General features: G+C 43.1%; 1 protein-coding gene and 1 long non-coding RNA gene across 4 annotated transcripts in view; one reads left to right on the plus strand and one right to left on the minus strand.

Annotated features, from left to right (window-relative positions):
* Positions 1-24,045, plus strand: part of DRAM1 (DNA damage regulated autophagy modulator 1) — a 73,211-nt gene that overhangs the window by 47,097 nt on the left and 2,069 nt on the right. The gene's annotated exons all lie outside the window — the stretch shown is intronic.
* The window catches only part of LOC108410303 (uncharacterized), a 62,383-nt gene continuing 46,908 nt past the window's right edge, over positions 8,571-24,045 (minus strand). For 2 of the 3 annotated variants that reach the window (XR_001856470.3, XR_012121539.1), the window contains 2 exons: positions 15,964-16,074; positions 8,571-11,795 (listed from right to left, as the gene is read on the minus strand). This is a non-coding gene — a long non-coding RNA (uncharacterized lncRNA). Of the gene's footprint in view, positions 11,796-15,963; positions 16,075-20,360; positions 20,533-24,045 lie in introns of those variants that run through there. The other variant, XR_012121540.1, reaches the window with a different exon arrangement.

Raw genomic sequence — 24,045 nt, forward strand, 5'->3', positions numbered from 1 at the left:
AGTGAGACAAACATGAGTTTATATGTTGTAACTGGGCAATTCACTCAAACTCTGGGTCTCATTTTCCTCACTGATGAATCATGGGCGATGATAATAGTGCCTCCCCCTCCATAAATAATATACCTGACACTTAGCACCCAACTATTAGCAGTATAGTATTCCACATTTAAGAAGCTGGCAAAATCTTGACCTTGGAGAGAACTCCAGGAGTGCTGGGTCTAAAGCTGCAATGCAGAGGGCAAGGCCAGGAGTACCAAAAACGGTATGGAGGGATAAAGCCAGGATTTACCGAGAGACAAGAAAACGGTCCCAACCAAAGATTTTCCAGAGAGCCTGGGCAGACAGGGAGGTGACAGATGGGATCTGACAAAGAAACGGACCAAGAGAGTTCCTGTGACTACAGTAAAATGAGAGACTGGGCTGGTCCAGGTACGGGGAGGGTGTTACTAACGTGCTCAGATGGGCTATGGAATGGCCCCAAAGGGAACCTACAGGAGGATTTCAACCCCATCAGTATGCAATTTATTCCTTTTGGCAAGAAACAAAGTGATAAAGAACCTGTTACAGTTTGCACCATTTATTATTGTCATGTGCAAAACATGACCACGAGGTGTTACACAGAGCTTTTGCTATGAGATGAGGTCTCTGAGTGCTGTTTCCCGTCGATGATGTTATTCAGGACAATGGCTCACATGTTGAAATCTGAAACTCCTTGGGTGAAGAATCCCTCTGCAGGCTGTACCAGATGTTGCTTGTGTAGCTCCTTGAGCCCAGAAAGATGAGTTAATCCTTGAATTATTCTGAACTTGCATCAAACTCAGAGGACTTCATCCAACGGGCCGTGACAATTAAAAACAAGACTATCAGAAGAGCTGTGGGTGGTAGTCCTGTCTCTGAGAAAGGAACATGGCCCCCTGCCGCTGGCCGCATTCCCAATGGCCTCTGGACGCCGACAGCCGTGAACAGAGGGCCTCAGTGTGATGCTGTGAAAATCCTGCACTTAGAGCACATGTAGTCAAACAAAAACTTCCTCACCTACTAAAGACACTATAGACGTATCACCCTCTCCAAGATGCTTCCCCTGAATTTTCCAGGCCTCACTGACCCTGCTTACCATAGTCTACTCTCATATCCACAGCACCCAGCTTGCCACTGGATGACTCCAAACGCACAGCCTTCTTTCTCCAGTTACACGGTAACTTCCTAGCGGTTCTGTACCAAGGGCATTTTGTATTTCTCAGTATCTCTGAGTGCCTAGAACTCTCAGGAGGCCTCATGGTCATCTTTTCATCCCCTAAATCTAGCACATTGCCTGGCTCACAGCAGACAGTAAATGCATAGGTGCTTGTGAATGAATGGAATTACTGGCAGGTAGCTGGGTTGAGTTGGTGTGAAAAAATAAACATGGAAGGATGTAACAGTCACCTCTAGTTTTGTTTGCTCAGCAGCTCACCCTCTTTCAGAAATTTTCTCTCTCTGCTCCCCACCTTTGTGGTTCCCACAGGAGCTGCCGTGCTGTTTCATTACTCTCTGGAGTTTCCCTGACTTGTACTGCTTCAAAGAATCCCTCCCTGGGATTTTTCAACTTGGAACTAGAGAGAATGTTAAGGTCTCTTGCCAGGAGCCAAGCTTTATAGATGTACTGGTAAATTTGGGGGCTATCGGCTCCCATGTTTTTCACCGCAAAGAAGAAGCTGACCCCTAGCTAGAATGAAGAGTGAAACTAATGAAGAGAGTGAATGGAGGCAGAGACAAGAAGAATAAATGAGAACCCTAATGGTCTTTGAGTTTCTGGTTTCAGATGTTCCCATGTCCAGGGCACATTCCTGTCTGGGTGTCACAAACATCACAGACTATTATCCCTTATTAATAACTTCTTCTGCTTAAATGAGTTTGAGTTAGGTTTCTGCCACTTGGAACCACACAAGTTCTAACTAATACACAAGTGCCTACTTTGTGGTAGAGTCTCCATAAAAATGAATGGATGAATAAAATCTCAATTATGCCAAGTTATAAAGTTTTGCAAACAGGAACTTTTCACAACTTCCCATCCTTATTTGTGGTTTTAATAAATATCTCTTTGATATTCATCCCAGAGCTAGCACAGTTCTGAATATAGAGGAGGCACATGGCATAAATGGAAGCTGCAGTTTCTGGCTGGGTGATCCATTTTTCGTCTTCAATGACTTTTTATCTGGCGCGCATTTGTTGAGAATCTCAGATGCTTGGGGCTGCAGTGGAAGACATTAGTAAGGACTTTCTAAAGTGCACGTAAGAGTGATAGGCTCTGAACAGCAGCCATGGACTGAACATGAGAGGATGGTCTTCATGAGCAAGGCCAAAAGGAAAGAGACTTAAATAGCTCCATGGTAGACAAGGTGGTAGATAGAGGCTTACTGGTGCTCATATATTCTGAACTTTAAATCCAGGCACATGGCCCAGTGCACATGAAGGAACTTATTGGAACAAGGAACAGTTTATTTGATGTTGGGTGACCAGCTTAGTATCTCTGGTTACCATATTTGTAGAAGCTAATACTTAGCATCAAATCTTTCTCCAGAAATGACTCTTTTACCTAATCTGTCACACCTGGCATTTTGTTATTTCTAAGAATGGCAAGTACTTGGAATATAACCTCATAGTCACACTCCCCATTCCCACACACACAAAAAAATCACTAATCGATATTGGTGCTCTTTCCCTCCCACGCTGGCAAGAACCTCAGAATTCTTAACATAACGCTTGAGGCAGCTACCAAAGGCTCCCTGGGGTTGGTTGGCAAGGGATGTGAAACCCAGCTGCTATCTCAGATCCGTTCCCTTATGTTGTTATTTGAAGTTTCTGAGCATGCTCGTCTTCTTTCTACAACTGAGCTATTAAGTCCTTGAAGGCAGAGCTAATCCCCCAGCCTACGGTTTCCCTTCTGTGGGTTCAGTTACCCACAGTCAACTGCAGTCTGGAAGCAGAGGATTCCCCTTCTGACATAGGGTCAGAAGGTCAGTGGTAGCCTAACACCGCATCACAATGCCTTTATCATTCACCTCACTTCATCTCATCATGTAGGCATTTTATCTTCTCACACATCACAGGAAGGATGAGTACAATACAATATCTTGAGAGACCATATTCATGCAAATTTTATTACAGTGTATTATAATTGCTCTGTTCAGTTATTAGTCATTGTTAATCTCTTACAGTGCCTAATTGATAAATTTAACATTACCATATGTATGTATAGGAAAAAATACAGAGCATGTGTAGTTTGGTGCTCTGTGCAGTTCCAGGCATCCACGGGGGGTGTGGGAACATATTCCCCCATGGGTAATGGGGGACTATGGTAACAATAATAACAATACTCATAACAGTACTATCAATAAGAATAACTAATAAATGTAGTAGCAAATACTTATTGAATACCTCTGTGTGCCGGCACTGTAGTATCCATTTCACTTGTGTTTTCTAATTTAATCCTCAACATGATCCTGTGGAGAAGGTATTAGTATTATTCCCATGTTATAGATGGGGAGTCTAACTCTTATTTAGGTATTAATATGATTTGTTAAAAAATAAAAATTGTAAATAAAGATTTAGTGTGTGCATCATGATGATACTCATATATGGTGAAAGGATTACTACATTCATACTAATTAACAAATCTCCTTGCATAGTTGCCATTTTCTTGTGAGTGGTGAGAGCACTTGAAATCTACTCTCTTAGCAAATTTCCAGTGTTAACTACAGTCACTATGCTGTATGTCAGATCTCCATCCTACATAACTGCAGCTTTGCGCCCTGTGACCGGCATCTCCCCATTTTCTCCATCTCCCGCCCCCCACCCACTCCGGGAACCACCATTCTACTCTTTGCTTCTATGCATTCAGCTTTGTAAGGTTCCATGGATGGGTGAGATGCAGTTTTTTCTGGGTCTGGCTTATTCAGTAAGCAGCATGTCTTCCAGGTTCATCCAGGTTGTTGCAAACTCTCCTTTACAGAGGCTGAATACTATTCCATTGTGTATATTTACCACAATTTCCTCATTCATGCATCTGTTGATGGATATTTAGGTTGTTTCCATATTTTGAGTCTTAAAAGATGTTAAGTAACTTGTCCAAATCCACACAGCCAGAACGTGGCAGAACTACTATCTTGCCCTTCTTTGTATCGTTTAGTTAGCATGGGCTGTGTGCATAATAAGTGTTTGTTGGATATAGGCTTTGTATAAAATAATGAAGTTCCTCACAAGAGACTGCAAGTTTATTGAAAATGCCAGAAACAAATTCTCTGTAAAGAGTTGGAGTGTACTTGAAAGGGTCTACTTCACTTTCCCAATATCCTTGGCTGAAGGCAATGCCACTTCCCATGCCACACACAAACACACTTCATAGAAATGGAACCCTGGAGGTCCGCTAGGAGGGGGCACTCTGGTGAAGCAGCAGCTCTGGGAGCCCGGGAGCCTCCCTCACAGATCCTCAAGGCGGCTCCATTACCACCCAGTTACCAGCTCCTCCCTGAGACTCAGTTTCTAAATTTATAGAACGATTCATCTGGATGTGACTGGCACAACCCAAGTGTGTTCCCTGGAATACTGGCCCTACAAGAAATTCATATAAAAAGTGGTTCTACTGTCAACTGCTATGGGGAAAATCCATTTCCCCTTGGGAGACACACACTCCATATTAAAGGCTTTGAGAAGGCCAGCAGGAAAGAACCTGGTTATTTAACGTTTAATTTAATGTTGACTTAACCCAGCATTTCATAACCCTCTGCAGTTTCACATAATAACTGCTAATATCTCTCAGGGCTAATTCCCATGCTTAGGTAAAAAAGAAAAAAATGGCTAAATATTTTCTAAAGATCCTTCCTAATATTCTGTAAGTCTCTGAACTAACAATGTAACTTGACTATACACTTCCCCTCAGTGAGCTAACAGTGGAATCACAGTTTTGAATTGTTTAGGTCTCTTTGTTGGAAAAGTTTAGAGGTGTTAAGATGACTTGCCCACGTTTAGCGTGTCATGCTGCCCTGTGAGTTTCCAGAAATGGACAACAGAGGGCACTAGAGGACTGTGGTAATGGCCACCTTTCCAAAAAAAAAAAATCAGCAAGAAAGGGCAAACCCAAGATGTAGCCAGCAGAGCAATTCCTCTTCTAGCCGAATGGAAAGCTACTGCAAGAGCCGACTCCTCTCCCTCTGTTGGTCTTTCCCTCTCCTTTAGAGAAAAAATTGGGATTGAATTGGGATAGATAGCATTGTACACTGTACCTTTACTTTTATAGATAGAAAATCATATAAAGCAACTCTTTTCAATTGCTTTTCATTGGTCATGTTCACACTGCGGCAGGTACACTTGGCAGTGGGAGAACTTATTGGACTAAACATAGAGCCTATGAGTTGAAAAACAATTCTTTCTTTCGCTAATTTTGTCAGTTTAAAGTAAAAAAGTTGTACAGGACAAGAATGACCTTTATCAGATATAAGTTCTTTTTAATTTATTTTCTCTAAACTTTGGGTGTAAGACTTGCACAATAAGACTTTCTAATGACGTGGCAGGCTTGAGAGGCTGGCGGCGAAGGACTGTGCCTCACCCTTTCCCACTTCCCACCTCCGTTCCCGTGAGGCAGAAGTGGGCAGGCAGTCCTCCCTGTCCAGTCAGACACGAGAGACTGGAAGGACTGGTTCTGAGATGATGCTGCCATTTTCCCCAACACCCTCCCTCATTGTTCACTTCCCCTTTCCACCAAGCTGCACCTACATAGGGACCCCCAGTCAGGATGGAAACTTACAGAGACTTAAAGAGTGTCTTCTTCAAGAGAAAGTGTGAACAAGATTCAGAGGACACAGAAATCATTTTCCACTGATAGAAACTGTCTACATTCTGCCTCAGAGGAACTTTGAGCTTGAAGAGTCTTCAGCGTTCACCAGTTCTCGTCCTTTCATCATGCCTGTGAGGGTGCTGGAGTCCCCAGGCCATGCAGGGAAGGGTACCAGCATGGCCCATGCCTGATTTTTCTCACAGCTTTGCCCTTCCCAGGGCCTCATGCTGGACCCCAGGCAGCAAGGCACACAAGCAACAGCCACACTGATTCTGGACACTGTGTGGAGTATCTTGTTTTTGACAATCCCAATCTTGTTCCCCCATGAAGCAGTGGAGAAAACGACACGTGAGAAAGCCACTGGGCCAGCTAACAGACCAAAGTGGCTGCTGATTGCTGACCCATGTCTCGCACTCACCTCGTTTGGCCCTTCTGAGCGTGAGCTTGAAATATCACTCAGAATCAGGCCCCATTACCTCAAGAAGTAATGCTGGGAAGAGCTCAGAAGCTAGAGATTAAGCACTTTAAGCTCTTTGGAAAGTTTCTAGTGCCTTAGAATTCCAGGAAGTGCTGAATCATAGAGTCACAGAAGAGGAAAAGATTCATGAGAAAACAATGAATATTTATTGGACACCTCCCATATTATTGGATGTATTTTTTTTTCAAACTTACAGTGAGTCTCAGAGGTAGGTATACGGTGATCTTTTTATAGTGAGGGGAAAAAGAGGATCCGAGTACTTAAGTAAATGGGCTCAACTCACTGAACCAGCAAGCTGGGATTTGAACTCAGTTCCCTGCTTAGAACTGTTAAACCATTACCTTTTGTTCTCACCTCCTATTTTCTACCAGGATGATGCTCAATCTATACCCTCTATGCACAAGATTTTTTTCCTATACGTTCTTTAAATTTGCACAGGTACCAATATTCTACAACCACATTTGTGTCTGCCTTTCACATTTCTTAGAGTGAGCAAGCACTCTTCCTAGCATCTAAGTTAAATTCCTCCAAATGCAACAAGTGCCCCTGGCCCTGCCCTTAGGGAACATGGAAAATAGCTACAAGGTTTCAGGTAAGCAGCAGCTGCCCAGTCCTGGTTCCACACTCCTTCAGTCAAAAGAATTGCCAATCCAAACACATGCACGGAGCCTCACCCCTGCCCCTGAAATACACTCAGAATCAGGCCCCGTGACCTAGATTGCCATCAAAGATGTGTTGAGGCTTTTCTTCCACTCACATTCTTGAGCTGAGCCCTGATCAAGCTCCTTGTATATTCTAGGGCTCATATTTTATGTGATCAGATACAGGGCCTATTTGCACCTAAACTTTCAGGGACCAGAAAATAAAACTTCTTACATGGGGAATTGGGACACCCTTTTTGATTACTTATAAATAGAAAAATCTAGCCTGGGAGTCCTTTTGCAAAATTTATATGTCTAGGGCATGATAGAAAAATAGACATGATAGAAAAATATACAACCATTCACATTTAAGAGCAAGTGAAGGTTTGCAGAAAATGAACAGAATGTGAAGGTAAGAGACGTGGGTGTGAATCCTATCACATCCCCTTATAGCTGTGATATTTGGTACATTACTTAACCTCTCTACGCTTCCATTTTCTTCTCTGCAGAATGCAAGTAATCATATATATTCATGGGGTAGTTGAAAAGATTCCTTAAAAGTGCTCCATAAAAAACTTAAAGATATTATTAGCACCATTGCTATTGCTGTAACACCAGAAAAGTCTACCTTTGATCTGAGAAGAATAACTTTCAGTCTTGCTCCTTTTGGGCACAACTTTACTCTGGATGTTTAGTCTGTGCCAGGCTTTACATGTTTTAAGCTTTACATGTATCAGTTCATTCCTATCAGCAATCCTAGAAGGTAGATGCTGTCTTTAGCATCCTCATTTTATAACTGGGGCAAAAAAGTAAAGTAAATGTCCTGTCACTATGAGCTAATAAGTGATTGAACCTAGTAGTCTAATTTCAGAACCCATGCTCCTGAGCACTATTATCAGTTAGCACTCATTTTAGATATGAGTAGCAGAAACCCAAAACAACAGTGGCTTAAACCAGATAGAAGTTTCCTTCTTATGTAAAAGTCCAGACGTTGATAGTTCAAGTCTAGTCTAGAGGCTCGGCTCCACAAAGTGCGCAGGGATCCTTCTCTATTCCAGTACTGCTAAATGTAGTCTCATTTCCAACATTCAAAAGAGATTTGCATTCCAAGCAGCCGGATGGAGGAAATGACAGGATAGAAAAGGATAAAACACGTGCCATTTGTTTATTGTGGACTGCTCCTGGGCCATATGACATTTCTGCTTACATCCCGTTGATCATTGTAGCAAGGAGGCTGGGCAATGTAGTCATTATTCCTGATGGCTTCATGACCCATAAAAAATGGGAGGATTTAATTATTGAAAGAAGGGGCTAGGTGGATATATGGAAGAGGAGTGGGAGATGAAGCTGGAGAGATGGGCAGGGGCTGGGTGATGAGAACCTCCAAGACCCTACTTCCTTTATAAAATAACGACCTAAGACCTTAATACTCTTTGTGTTCATCTCTCATATCGTCAGGTACCAAGGGAAGGAAGGGCTTTCTCCTGAAAACCACCAGTATGCCATTGACTGGCCTTCTGAAGCTTCATCATAGGCACTCTAGGAATATGATGAAAGTGTCCACCTTTCTGGTAGACTTGAGGCTAGTTCCAGTCTGAGACTCATAGCTCATTAGGTTAAAATGGGGATTGGTGGCTTCTGAGTCATGTCTTCAGGGAGTCCAGAAAGAGGAGTAGAGTGGGAGGACACCAAGACAGACCCTGGGCTCTGAGTGGCCTTTGGCTGCCTTCTCTAAACCTCCAGAGAGGGCCTGGATGCCACACAGTGAAAAGCAACTTCATGATTTCCAAAATCATATTTGCTATTTCTCTTGGAACACACAATAAGCTATTTGCTATTTGCTGCCTTTTTACTCAGCTATTTGCTATTTGCTATTTCTCTTGGAACACACAGTAAAAGACGGTGGTTGGGGTTGCTCTGCTGCCTATTTTGCCAATGAGGAAAAGAAAGAATCCCCATGTTATATTCAGTTGAAATGAGAGGAGGTCTTAGAATTTGTCTTTATACAGGAGTGCCAGGTGATTCTTATAATTCAAGTAACTTTGAGAAACACTATGCTCAGGGTACTGAGTGATAGGGGATGGTCACATCTAGGGTGGCAGATGAATCAGGAGGCCATAAACTCCATGATGACTTTGATGTCTTTCATTATCACCGCTATATTTCTATCTGGCCCATTGTAGGTACTCAATAAATACCTAATGAAATAATGAATGAAGAAAAGGTTCGGTATCCTACTTCCTCTAGTACAATTGAATAATCCTAGAGTGACCTCACATTTTTGCATGGAACCCACAAGGTAGGAGATACGTAGTATTTAAAAAATCCATTGTAGAGAGAGAAACAGGTTAGTGACTTACCCAAGATTACAGACAGTAAGCACTAGAAACAGCATTCAAACTCGGGCTCTTAAATATCATACTTTCTTGTTTCTCTAGTAGAGAAAAACTATGTATTCCATGTCAGTATATTTACCATAGCTTGAATCATTCCCCATGAAAAAGTCTATTCCATAGATATTTAATATAAGTTAAACTAATACACAGATGTCAGCCCTGTCACTTGACACCAATGTTATAGAAAAGTTCCACTCTGCTTCACAGACTATTTGCTCATATTGAAGTGCCAAATTAGATTGGTGGAGAGGAACATATATTGACATTGAATGTTTACTTTACTCGTGAGCATACATCTGTTTTTGTTAATGGGGATGAGGGCAATCAGAGTGAGACCTCAGAAGCAGACGTTTTTGATGTGGAATTCTCTCCCAGTCTGAAGTTTCATCATCCCTCAGGCTTGAGAACAGGCTGTCAATTTAGACAGTGGCCTGTTGAATCCAGACGCTTCTGGACCCTTCTGTTCTTTCAAAAGAGGCATTATTTCTTCAGGACCTTCAGCTGAATTTGAATCTTAAGGAGATGTGGTGGACCTACATCAAAAGGACCCTAAGTAGACCTGGAAGAGTAAAACAGCTCTGTGGGGGCCCCATATAAAAACTCTTTTCCAGCAACAGATTCAAAGTACAAGAGCTGGCCCCTTTCCCGATCTGCTTTCTCAGCGCCCCCTGCTCCTCCACTCACTATTGTGCCCACTGTCCCGGCTCTAGCATGTGTGGGAGAGGAAAGATGCCCACACTGGGAATGGTTTCCATTCTCTTTCTTTCCTGACATTCCTTTATAGAAGACATAGCACTCAGACTGTACAGGCAAACGTTGCCTCACAACAGGTTTGGCTAAGCACCCTTTTTGTGTTTCCTTGAAAGTTCTTCATTTGCCTTAGATGCAGGCAAGCTGGGTCTGGTGCTGACTGACCACTATAACACGGGCAAGCTGGCGAATGGGTAGTCATTCAGTTTCATGAAGACTGCCTTTTTACTCAGCAACTTTTCCAGGAAGAAGAGTTAGAGACAGGACTATATGGTCCTTGGAGAAACTGACTGTTGACCCCAAGTGATGAGCACAGTTGTTGATTCGTTGACTGACTGAAGTGATATCTCTTCACAGTTGATGGAAGTGAAGATTTTTCAAAGAGCAGGGTATGAAAAAATAGTGGAGGTGGGAGTTGTGAATACAGACGGTCTTGGTAGTAAGTCTGTCTATGAAGTGGTGGTGTTCATAGTCTGACTCTATTTCTTTTCTAACCAATAAACTGTTGTGGGTTGTTTTTCTCAGCCAAGAAATACAGAGGAAATATGATGATTTATGGTTGCATACATCCATATATGATTTCTTAGATATTTGACATTTATATCATGCTTTTAACATTGACTTCCTGTGGTGCTAATAGTATGTAATATTGGGCAAGCATCACGTGGTTAAAGATCTGAGCAGGATGAGACCTGCATCCACTCCAATGCGTCTGAGGTAGATGGACCTGAATAAGGCATGTGTAAGTGTAAGAACTGGACATCACCTTCAAGGCTGTGGAAACTCAGATGGCCTTACCCCTTGAAGAAGTCTCCCTTACACCTAGCTTGGATGGATGAGGCACCAGCACAGAGCCTCCCAAACCTTACAATAACCATTCAGAGCTCTAGGTTCCTCATTATTTAAGAGTGGGAAAGGAAATGGGGAAAGATACCTGGTGTTGAACTTCCTGCCAATTTTGTCTGGTGGGGTATTCAGGTTGGATTTAGTGTTGTAGAAGAATTGTTAACCATTAACAATATTGAAAGAAAAAGTCAACCTCAATGTGTAACGAAATTAAAATTTAAAGGAGATTTTTTTCCCTCATTAGATTAGCAAAGATACTTTTAAAAGCTCACACTCAGTGATGGTGAGTGAAGGTACAGTGAAGTGGGTAGGCTTACATACTTTCATTAGACATAAACTAGTACAGTCCTTTGGCTCATAATTTGGTAATTGTTAAGAGGCTTAAATTTTGATCCAGTAATTCTTCCACCAATCTATTATAATGAAATAATAAAAAACTTGAATAAAAATTTATACACAAAGATGTTCATGGTCATGTTGTTTATAGTTGTAATAAATGTGATATAACACATTAGGTAACGGTGTGATTCTAACAATAAGAAAATGGTTAAATAAGTGATGGCACATCCATTAGATTTAATGTTGAAGTAGACATTGAGACTTTAAAAAAATATCACCAGTCTTTCCCTGATGAAATTAGATTAGACACATGTATAAGTCAACTCTTGCTGCATAACAAACCACAACACAATTTAGTGGCTTAAAAACTCACAGATTCTGTGGACTGGCTGGATGATTCTTCTGATCTTGGCTGGCTGGAGCTGAGTGGTTGAGAAGGGCCTCACATTCATCTGGGAAGGCAGGAAGAGCTGGGACAGCAGGGTCTCCCTCTCCATGTGGTCTGTCTCCCTCTAGGTCAATCTTGGGTTATTCTAAAAGCATTAAGAGAGAGGAAGCTCCAGTGCACAGCATGTTTTAAGCCTCTGTGTACATTCCATTTGCTAATGTGTCATTAGCCAAAGCAAGTCACAGGGCCAAGCTCAGAGTCAAGGGCTGGAGAAATAGACAGCCTTTTTATTGGATGATCTGCAAAATATTGGGGCCATTTAAAAAGAAATTATACTACAGGACTGGATTTGACTACTAAAATGTGAAAACTTTGGAGGCAGAAGCTTTAGGAGCCAATGAATGCTTCTTATAGTCTCCTTTCCTTCTTGTGCAATAGCCAGGTACATTTTTGAGATGGTAGTTGTGTCTACCTGCTCTGGGAGATTATGATGAGCAGAGCCTCCATGCCAACCTGTACTGGATGTGTGGCTTGAATAAGAAATAAATATTTTTGGCTTAAAGCCGTGCAAGAAAGTTGAGAATTTTTGTTATTGCTACAAAACCTAGCCTATCTGTAATAGCAAAGTTGTGTAGGAATTAAGGTGATATTTTAGAAGATTATTTATGTGGGAAAGGGTTTATTAAATAATTCTATGTAAGCCAGTAGCCTTTAAAGCTGGTATATACTTGTATATGTTAATAATCCTAAATTTGTCAGAAGAAGTAAACACACATATACTCTGGAAGGAAATATGTCAGAATGTTAATAGTGGGATTACAGGTCATTTTCATTTTCTTCCTTCCTTTCTATATTTCCCAAATTATCTGTAGTAAGTGTGTATTATCATGACAGGTTATACATATTTTTTTTTTCAATCACAGCCCATCCCCTACTGGTCCATTGTTAGGTGATTTACTGTGCCTCCTATGGAAGGATTTTATAACCTCACTTCATTGGATTTGGGCTTGGCCTTGTGACATGCTTTGGCCAATGAAATTCAAGTAAATATGGCATTTGCCGTATTGGAGCCGAATTGAAGCCTCATCTTGAATTCTGGCCAATTCTCCTCCTCTTTCCCAGGCATGACCCACATCAGGGCTACTCTTTCAGCCTGGGTCCTGAAATGAGAAGACAGAGCAGAGCCTGGGATATGAGATATTAGAAAACATATTGGTGTCTGCTCTGGTTCCTGGCACAGAGCTCCTGAAACCTTTGTAATTCCCTAAGTGATTGGAGCACTAGGAGCATCTTTTGTTCTAATATTTGATCTCTGACCTGGTTCCTGATACAGAGTTCTTGAATCCCTTGGAATTTCCTGAGTGATAGCAGTGTCTTTGTTCTAATTGACTCTTGGTTGAGGGGCTGGTCACCAGAGAGACCAAGCCATGATTAGAAGCTTGGGATTTTCAGACATTCTCCAAAGAGGGGAGAGGGGCTAGAAATGGAGTTAATGGTTGATCATGACTATGTGATGAAACATCCATAGAAATCTCAAAAGTATGGGGTTTGGGAAAGTTGGCGAACATATGGAGGTGGTAGGACAGTGGCAAGCCCAGAGAGGGTGTGGAAGTTCTTTGCCCCTTCTGCATACTGTGCCCTATGCATCTCTTCTGTCCGGATGTTCATCTGTATCCTTTGTCGTGTCCTTTCCTAATAGGCTGGTAAACAGTAAGGAAGCATTTCCTGAGTTCTGTGAGTTGCTCTATCACATTAACTATAGCGGACAAGAGGGTGGTGGGAACCTTTGATTTGCAGCTAATTGGTCAGAAGCCCAGGTAACCACCTGGACTTGCGATTAGCATCTGAAGTGGTGGTGGTTCGAGGGGCGTGGGGTAGTCTGTGGGACCAAGCCCTTAACCTGTGGGATCTGATGCTGTCTCCAGGTAGATAGTAACAGAACTGAGTTGAATTCAGGTTGCAGAGAATTGTGTGGGAAAACCCTCCTCAGATCTGGTGTCAGAAGTAGTGAGAATGGCAGTTGTGTGAGAGTAAAGGGGAGACACAGAAGGAAAGGTGAGTTTTTCTTAACAGGTCTTGGGGAAAACCACAGCCCACCTCAGCTTCCAAGTAGCATGATGAAGAAATAAACCATTGTTGTCAGTCCCTGAGCTGTGAGGGGTTTTGTTAACACAGCAAACCTCCCTAAGAAAATTCCTCTTTTACTTTAAAAAAACACACCTGAAAGTATGGCCACCAGTGACTTGTAAGTCCCCAAATTCTAAGTCCTGCCCGTGAAGGACACCACTTTCTTCTTTATCCCACACCTCTCTTTTCCTCCCTTTTTTCCCGTTACAAGGTGGATCCTACAAAATGAGGTTTTCCTGAAGCAGATGAGTTCACAGGTCTAAAGTCTGTCCTGGTCCTCTTCTAAAGGCCATGTCGCCATTTTCTGGGGATGTACCAAGGCTGTCACATCCTTGGACCTGAGGACAGGTAAAAACAGAGCTCATCTCTTTTTCAGTAAGAGAATCTTTAGCATTTAGAATATATTCAAGGAAAATCTGGCTTAGTTTTCTATAAATTGCCTGCTCTTCCTTATGAGCCCCATCCTGCTGAGGGACAAGGAAACTCCCATTGAGGTATCTTGGTATCACCTTCCTGCCTTCTCCAGAATGCCTGTGAGTGCGTGGGTTTGCTTATCATGTCCGCGTGGCAGGTGGGTGGGAACTCAGACCCCAGGCTGCTCTTTGGATTTTCATGTCTGAAGAAATGATTTCCCTGTGCATCTGGTCACTCCTCACTACCAGCATCTTCTGCAGGTGGTTAGAATACTCCAGCTCTGCTGTTTCTCAGATCAGTCAGGGCCTGGTGACCTCCTGTAACCAGCCTCCTCTTCGGTCTGTGGGGTTGTCTAGTTCTTTGAAGTACAGTAGGGATTCCCATTAGATTCCCAGCTCAGGAGGTCTGCTTTGCAGCCCCCACTTTGGTAACCCTCTGCCGAGCTTGCCAACAGCACCATCAACTACCTTTGGTGTCCTTCACCAGGTCCTTGGGTGGCTTCTGGATAATCTCCATGCCACATGGGAGATGAGGATGGCTGGGCTTAGGCATGCCCCAGGTGGCAGCCCAGATTGGTAGAGGGGGCGCTTGGTTTCATTCAGCTGTGGCCCTTGTGCAGAAGAGGAAGGGTGTGAACTAGACTTCCTGCTCTTGGCTTTCAGTGAAGGTCACAGAAGGAAGTGGGCCATAGCCAAGGATTGGAAGTGAAGGCTCTGTGGGTTCCTCAAACCAGAACAAGATTCTCTTCTGCTTCTCCCAGAACCAGGCTTGGGCCATGTTTGGGAGCATATTTCCCATCTGTTTTTCATTTTCCAAGCATAGAATGTGGGAGGCCAGGATCAAACAACATTCCCTTCTCATTCCCCAGATGCCTCTGAAATCCCTTTCTTGATTTTTTTGTTCCAATCCATGCTGAATTATTTGAATGGCTCCCAGCACACATCACTCTAATTCATACTTCTGAGCCTTTGCCCGTGCCGTTTTCTCTGCCCAGACTGCCCTTCCGACACCCATCTCTAGAATAACTTCTATTCATCCCCTAAGACACTGCCCGGCATTCTTCCTCCAAGATGCTTCCTTCCCTCGTGGCAGTTTGCATGATGAACTTTATCAAAGAGATCTTTTGTGTCTGCCTTAATCATGAGAATATAAGGTATCGAGGGGCAGGGGTCCTATCTGAGTTATCTTTGTTTTCCTGATGCCTGGACACAGAAAAAGAAGTCAATAAACATTGGTTTAAAAAAATTAAACCTAGGGTAGAGTGCACTGCTATCTCTCTGTATTTCTTGCAACTGCATGTGAATCCACAATTATTTCAAAATAAAAACATTTAATTAAAAAAAAACTTAATGAACAGAGCCATTTATTTTCTAAGGCTCCCTGATTACTCCCTGGGGACAGTCTTCTAGGGAGAAGACCAGAGTCCAAGACAAGTCTTCAAGCAGTTGACATTTCCAAATGGGAGATGCCCTGTACCCAACATGCCCTCAGAACCGTCAAGTCCTGCAAGGCTTTGAGGGAAACTGAGGTACCTGCTAGCACATACAAATTATACCAATTATAAAAAGGGGCCCTTTGAGGCAGATGAATTAGGGAAAAGTGGCATCTCTAGGCTTTGTGGTGCATGGTGTTGGTGTAGTGTGTGTGGAATGTAAGTGTGGCACCCCTTCTTCTCGGGACTGTACCTGCACAGACAGGCTAAGCGGGGAGTGTAGGACAGACTTCAGCAGCCTCTCTCTGCCTCAGCCCTACACTCATCTGTGAGCCCTTACCTGAACACAGCAGCTCAGGCTGAGTGTTTTCCCAGGTTTGCCATCTCACTTCAAAGGGCCAACGACCGTGTTTCCATCCACTTGGCATGTCTGCTCATGTTGAAGTGTTACCTGTGGGTGTAGCAAAAATTTAGTATTTTCTGTTAATGTCTTAAATGAGTCAATGTAAGTAAAGAGTTAGTCTATGGTTCGTTCTCCACAAAAATTAGGTCTCCTTTAGTATATACCCCCACTCTTTGGGTTTGTTCCATGTGGAATTTGTCAGATACTGTCATCTGGGTGGGGTGTGTTGGGGGGTTGGCTTCTTTTTCCCTGGGGGAGTGAAAGTGAGGGTCCAAGAGTCAGTTTGGACCCCCTTTATGAGTGACCCCAGAGGACTCTGCTGATCAGGCAGAAGTATGCACCTTGGTTATGATTATAATCTGCTGCCTGGGGTTGGGGTGCACTGAGAGCCCATCAGTCCCTTCTTGCCTTCAGTGTCTACACGTGTATTTACATCTTTTACAGTAGCCTTTGATTCCTTTTTTACAGCTGTGAACTCCTCAGGTATATAGACCTTGAGTTTTTCATACCTGCATGCTGACCAATTTCCAGGGGCATGATGCTGTCATGCCAAGGTGGCACAGACACACACCATACCAGCGACAATGAAAATGCAGCAGAAAATAAAGTATAGTTTATGGAGAAGTGTCTATGTGGAGAGGCATCAGAATGGGTACCCTGGGCTGCCGTCACCCAGCACAGATGTGTGTTTGGTCAACCAGAGCTGGATGTACCCTGGAAACAGCTCCAGGGTCTATTCTATGGATTTATAGGAAGAGCATGGCAGAGACCATCTGGTAGACTATGTAATATTGGGCATTTCCTGGTTGAGGAAGCAGTCTTTTTGAAGACAGAACCTTGAGAGATCAGCCTTTGGCATCAGCCTGTTTTTCCCTCGAATGAATATAGAGCTGCTCAGCCAGCCTCTTGCTAAACTATCAGGAAGGAGGCTGGGATTTGTCTTTCCTGTGACATCAAGTAGGTAATTGGCACTCAGTGTTGACTGACTAGAACTATTATTGTTAGGAGGAAATTCATGTTTATTTCATTTAAATTTGCTCTCCTCCCACATGCTAGTTTTGGTAAGGCCCCTCAGGGGTAGATGAGCTGGGCAGGATTTGGGGGGGGATTTGCTGTGCCCATTTCATAGGGAAGGGATGGGGCAGATTAGATCCAGTGGGTTGTTTTAGCACCTAGGTCCCTAGAAAGGAAACCAAACAAATTAACTCTCCTGCCAGGTAGAAGATGAAGCCTCTGGAGAGTCAGAAGAGCAGAGGAACCAGGTGCACACAGCTTCCTGAGTGCTTTTTTGGAGATAAACGTTTGAAATCAGCGTCATCCCTAGGGAAAACCAATCTAGATCCATCATAAAGATGGGTTCTTGTGATCTCTGAAGGCCCCAGTATGCCACAGGATGGCAGGTTTCTGCAGCCACTACGACTAGTGGCAGGTCTCAGGGGTGATGGGGGGGGGTTTTTGCATCTTTTGGGGTTGGAGACGTCAGCGCTCCGATCGTGTGAGGGATCCTTGCCAGTGGGGCTGACAACTACACTCCCCGGCGAGGAAGGAGCTGCATTTCCTTCCCTGAGCAATAGGAGGCACTGCAGATTAGAAGGCAGAGGATACGGTTCCAAGCCTTGGGCAAACCTTTTTCCTCTCCCTCAAATGAAAGAGCCGCCCAGGGTGTGGTGATCTGCCACCTCCTGGTGACGATCGGGGCACCTGGATGTGCCACGCCCAGGATGAGGAAACAGTCTTGTCTGCTTAGCCGCTGCTGAGGGTCAGGGTGCGTCTTCTCTGCGGCTGCTCTTACTACTACTCTGCCTAAAACCAGCAAAACCAAAATTCACCAGGCACTTGCTAAAAGCTGAACTATGGTTTTTTCACTTAACCCTCAAAATAATCCTGTGAGGTAAGTACATTGCAATTTAAGGATCTGACGCTTAGCGAGGCCGCATAAAGTGTTCAGGATAACACAGCTTTGCGTGCTATACTCCGTGTCAGAAAATAGTTCAGTAGGACTCTCGAGTCCACAAGCCTCACCATTACTCATTTTGCATGTGCTTCAAATGTCTCAGCAGCAAGTAATCTATGCAGCCAAGATATCTTCCTTCAGAAAGCTCCCTGTGGCCCGAATTGTGTTTATCCTGTTTACCACTGTGGTCCCAATGCCTAGGTCAGTGCTTGACCCACAGCTGGTACTAGATATGTATTTGTGGAATGAAAACAGGGCTGTGTATATAGGCGAAGTTTTTACTGAGCCTCTTTCCTGAAGTGAGCTACGAATCATATTCCTATACCAGGTCGAGGGAAGGAAGCCATGGACCATGAGTCTATTTATGCATTTAGTACTTTAAATTCAAAACAAGCATTGTTTTATGATCAAAATGAATTATCCTGACATTCTATCACATCTTATCAGACTCTTCTTTATTCAAAATGTTGTTGGTACTATTACTTAATAAACTGGAGCAAGCAATAAATTCCACTGGTCTACAGAGACTGTGGTTGGGTTCCCAGTACCAAAATGATTTTGATTATTGAGTTGGCATATACCCCTTAACATTCCTAAATCAGTGGTTGGCAGCAGCAAGACGCTGAGAGAAAAGAAAAAAAAAAAACAGCGCGCGCACACACACAGCAGCTTCAAAGCCTCTTACACATTAATGGATTCCTTATGGATTACATGGCTGTAATTGTGAAAGAGGACAAGAAACTAGAAACAATCTTATTTCTTTCAACAGAAAATCTTTAAAAAATAGTCCTTTGAATAGTCAATTTTTCTGAAGACAGCAGGGAGAAAAAAACTAAGATAATGGAACTCTTAAAAATGTGTGTTGGTAACGTAATAGGAAACCAGAGAAAATGTAGGTAAGATAACCACATAAAGCCAATCACAGAGTGAGTTCGTCTGTACTCTAACAGCAGGCGTAGATAGAGAAAACAACCAGCAAGCAGAGTAGTAGGAGGGAGAATGCCAACTCGGTGAGAGGGCCTGGGGAACAGTGGGGGTTGTGGGGGGAAGAACATTCTAGAATTCCAAACAACAGACTATTCATATCCTATTCCTAAAATCCGTATAATGAAACCTGTTTATATTATCTTCAAATTAATTGTTCAGTGTTCAAATTTCAGTGTCCTGGCCAATGAACAACCAACAATTTTCTTGTTCATAACATTTTCTTTTCTTGGACCCTTGAAAAAATAACGAATGAGTTTCTCCATTTATAAAGCTGCTGTGAAATGTCTTCTTACGTCATGGAGGGTGGGAGGTCATCTTAGGACTCTGGATGGTAATGGGGGTCTCTCGGGCTGGGGACCAGGAGGTTTTGTGATTATAAGGCAACTTCTGATCCCATTCGCTGATGGTTGACTGACACTTTGGAACAAGATTTTGCAAGAGATTGGGGAAAGGAAAAGGAGGGGCATGAGAAGGAGGCACTGAGAAGATTGAGAAGGCAGGAATGAGCTGAGCACTCCCAGATCTGATGGCGAGTTTATTATTGGACACAGATCTGGGGTGAGCTTTCAGCCAGGATCTCAGAGGCCCACTTGAGGGGCCTAGTATAGGCTTTCTGGTCAGTGTTGTGCTGATCTTGCCAAGCAAACCGCTCTGTGAGAAAAGATAACTTAACTTCTCATTTACAAATTAAACAGCAATGTATACAGGCATGATGGCACAGCCCTTCCTAGAGTGTCAAAGGTGATACATTAGGAAAAAAACAGAAGGCATACAGCTTTCCACGTCTGGAAATTGTTTCTCAGAGAAGTGACATAAGCTAAAAATAACTAGCTTCCTGAAGGCTTTATCCAGATTCCTTGGTGCTGCGTTTGAAATAACTTATTACGAGAAGTGAAGGATTTTGGGGGATGTTCTTATGTTTCCCTTGGTATTCTTATCAGAGGCAGAATATCAGTTGGGTTGAATAGAATCTGGCTGAAAATGTAATTTCTCATTGAAAACAGAAATTACACTTTGAAAGTTCTCAGATCTCCTCTGTCCAAAATATGTGAGAGGGTGACAGAAAAAGAATGGGATTTGCAGTCAGACAGGCCACTTTGAAGCCTACTTGTACTATGTCCTGTCTGTGGGATAAATTACTTAACTTCTCTGAATGTCCACTAAATGATGAGGCTAAAAACAGATGCCTAACAAAGTTCTGTGAAGAGCAAGTGAGATTATATATGTGAAAACACAGCAGGGCCTTGGCACTAAGTAGGTCCTCAATAAATAGTAGTTCCATTTATTTTCTATATCTCCTTTGTCCCCTACCTCCACCACCTTCTGCATTCTGATTCTTGAAGTCTTTTAACCAGTGACAGAGCTATGTGATGCTGTTTGGGGCTGCAGTTACCTGGAGGCTCGACTGGGCTAGGACATCCAAATGGCTTAGTCATATGGCTGGCAACTGGTGCTGGATGGCAGCTGGGATCATGGCTGGGACTGTCCACCAGAACACATCCATGCTCTTCCATTGCCTCTCCTGGGATGGCAGCTGGATGCCAAAAAGGGGCATTCCAAGAGGAAAGGAAGAGAAGCTTCAAGTTCACCAAGGCCCACGTTCAGAAATCTCAGAACATCACTTCTGCCAAGATCTATTGGTCAGAGCAGTTATAGGCCCAGCAGGACTTAAGGGGAAATAAGTTTCACCTTTCAGGAGAGGAGTGGTAGGGAGGGAAGTTGACAGCCAAGACTGGAGACTATCTACCACAAATAATTCAAGCCACAGAGTGTCAGAATCAGGATTCCAACACATCTGTCCGATTTCATAATCCACCTGCTCAACCCCTAGGTCATATACCTACACATGACAATATATAATTAAATGCCAGTGTCTATGGAAAACACAGTAAAATATATTTTCAGAGGAGAGATCAGTTTAGGTTTTATAGTATAGACATAAAATTAAGAAATTTAAAGACACTAAAAAAGCACCTTTTTTAATGCCTTTCCTCCCCATGTAATGGAGGACTAATGTTATTTCTTGAAATGTCACAAAGTTAAAGTTAAAACAAACTTTCTCTAGATTTTTTCCATTTCAAAACTGGATACATTCACTGAAGCTGAGGTTTTTCTCTTTGTGTGGCGGGGAGGGGGCAGTGTTAAGGCAGGGGTGGGGTGGGGTAAGCCCCTGACTTCCAATGCTCTAAGTACACACTCAGCCTGCCTATTGGTGACTCCTCATGTCTGTGTAGGAGAGGTCGTAGAGGCCTAGGGTTAGCGGGGAACCTCCAGGGAGAGGCAGAGTGTGGCCTGGCACTGACTCTGGCTAGGATTTAAATAAGAAGAAGAGAAGGAGAAAGAGGAGGAAGGGAAAATCTGAACAAGACATGGAGCTGGGAATGAGCAGCGAGCAGTAACTGGGCAGATGGGGAAGAAGAACCGGCTGAAATAAAAGGGTCTGCTTTTGGAAATGGGAGGACTGATTAGTAATTGACTTGATTGGTGCTAGATTGGTTCCCCATCTCCAGAGGTACAGCACTGAAGTACCAGATTACAAAGAACGAAGATCCCCATGAAACCCAGGCCCAGCTGTGCAAACTCCACTTAGCTTTGGCCTCGCTGACAGCAGATGCCTGGCAAGCCTTGCTGGGGGCCGGGTAGGAAGGATACTCCTTGAGGATCTCCCCAGGGGCTGATCCAGGAACCTCCAGGCTTATACCACGTCTTACTAGTTTCATTTGGGAAGAGACTGATGAGCATGAAGCAAGCCCAGGCATCATAACTCTTGCAGCACTCTCCGGAGACGCTATGAACCTGAATCTCTCTTATGTTACCTGTTGACCAGCACTTCCTGGTGAAGGCAAGGGCTTGGGGACTTTTTTTTAAAGCCATTCTGAGCTAACAGCATTTTCAGATTATTTTTCTACTAAGGTGGCTTCTATCATTTTTATTTGCAAAACCTTTTTCTCTTTCTTCACATTTGAAAGAAACCCAGTATGACTGTTCTAACTTTTTTTCATGTAAACTACAAATATTTAGACTCCCTGTCAAGGGAATGAAATAAAAGCAGATGTTTTCCCTTATGCTGGTCCCAAGTAATACCACATTAGAAAACAGAGGGTATTTTCAAGTGTTGCTAAAAAATATTTCAAGAAATTAAACATTTGTTGGATGCAAACAAGAACAGAATATGGCATTTTTAACATTAATATAGAATTCAGAGCTAAGGAGGCTGAGGCCCGGAGGGACCTGTGTAAGATCATAGAGTGAGAATGCAGCAAAGGCAGAATCTGAACTCGGTACCCGAGAGTCCCAGCCCATTTTGCTCTGCATACTCTGTGTGGTAGATGGACTGCAAAGATGGCCACAACTCTTTATGTCTCCCTGGATCAAGTCCTTTGCAATATGACTTAGTAGCTGCTCTCATCTTGAGGTAGACTCTGTTTCCCCACCTTTTGAATCTAGGCTGCCTTGTGACTTGCCTTGGCCTATAGAATATGGCCAAAGTGATCATATGCTGCTTCTGAGCCTTGCTCCCCAGAGACCTGTGTGTCACTGCCTGCTCCACTGGAACCTCACCGCCATAGAGACAAGCCTAGATGAGCCTGCTGAAGAAGGAAAAGTCACATGCAGAAGATCCTAGTTACCCCAGCTGAAGTTAGACTAGCCAGCAACCTAGTCAACCACCACATATGACAGAGCCTAGCCTGATCAATGGCTGGTCATGAATGAGCTTAGCTGAGACCGGGAATACTGCCCAGCTGACTCATGAGCAGTAATATATACTTATTGTTTCAAGTGAAATCCAGTCAAGTTTTTTTAAAGGGCTAGATAGTGACTATTATAGATTCATTAAGTATTAGCTTTATCATAACTCCCCTTTGCTTACTGTAATGCAGAAAACAGATATATGATGAAATAGGTAATACACAAATGAACAGATATGGCTATGCCCAAATAAAACAAATATGTATTTACATATTAACAAAGACAAGCATCTGGCTCACAGGCTACAGTTTGCTAGCCCCTGATTATAAGTCATTGAGTTTGGGGGTGACACAACAAGAGCTAGCTGATACACTATATGATTCTGAATTGATATCCCAAATAAAGAAAAGCACAAAACTGACTGCCAACCAACTTACTTGCAAAGATAAAGGGGAGGAGCAGAAGAAAATGTCCTCATTTTCTTGAAGTTCCCACCTCAACTCCCTTTAAAGTTTGTCACAACATTTTATCACTTGCAGACTGGATACTGCTCTCATATAGCTCTTATTTCAATCCTTATGAATGGGATTTCATGAGGACAGCCAAACTACTGGGGGAAAAAAGGAACCTATTCTGGTTGCAGACTCAGTTTTCAAGCTTCTGAATTTGGATTCCAATTTCAACTGAAACAGTTCAGAGACGCCTGGTGAGCTTTTAAAGCCAAATTCAGTAGCCTGTGTTTACTTCTCCTCATTCTCACTGTCTCCATAGCATTTGGCGCTTCTGACCACACCCTCCTTGAAATTCTCCCCCTCTTTGGCACCCATAATGCCTCCATCTCATTTCTTTGATCTCTGGTCTATCAAAAGTGTTGTTCTTCCTTTAACAAAAGCCCTGAACACTTTTTCTGTTCTGTTCTATATCAGTGGCTATATACTTAGCCAGGGATATGTATCAGAATTCCCTGTGGAGCTTATTTAAAACTTGGCAGCATACTACTCGTAATTTGAAAAACACCCTCAGGTGACTCTGATGGGCACTCTTGTAGCAAATAATACTTTCCAAAGATAGCCCCCCGATATTTCCCATCCCATACGCCCTTCTGTAACATGACTATGCCATTTTCCCATCAAGAGAGGGAATCTATTTCTTCACCTCTTGAGTGTGGTTAGGACCTATAACCAATAAAATGTAACAGAAGTGACATTGTGTCACTTCTGGGCATGGCCTTTACTAGCCTTGTTGCTTTAACTCCTGCCTTTTGTGAAAAGTATGATCAGATATTTTGAAACCAGCCTGATATGAGAAACCCACGCCATATGGAGCACCCCAAAGGGTAAGATGCCCTGTGTAGAGCACTAAGACTCCCTGGCTGGGCGGGTGAAGAA

The sequence above is a fragment of the Manis javanica genome, chromosome 10 (genome assembly GCF_040802235.1).
Source record: "Manis javanica isolate MJ-LG chromosome 10, MJ_LKY, whole genome shotgun sequence".
Lineage (NCBI taxonomy): Eukaryota > Metazoa > Chordata > Mammalia > Pholidota > Manidae > Manis > Manis javanica.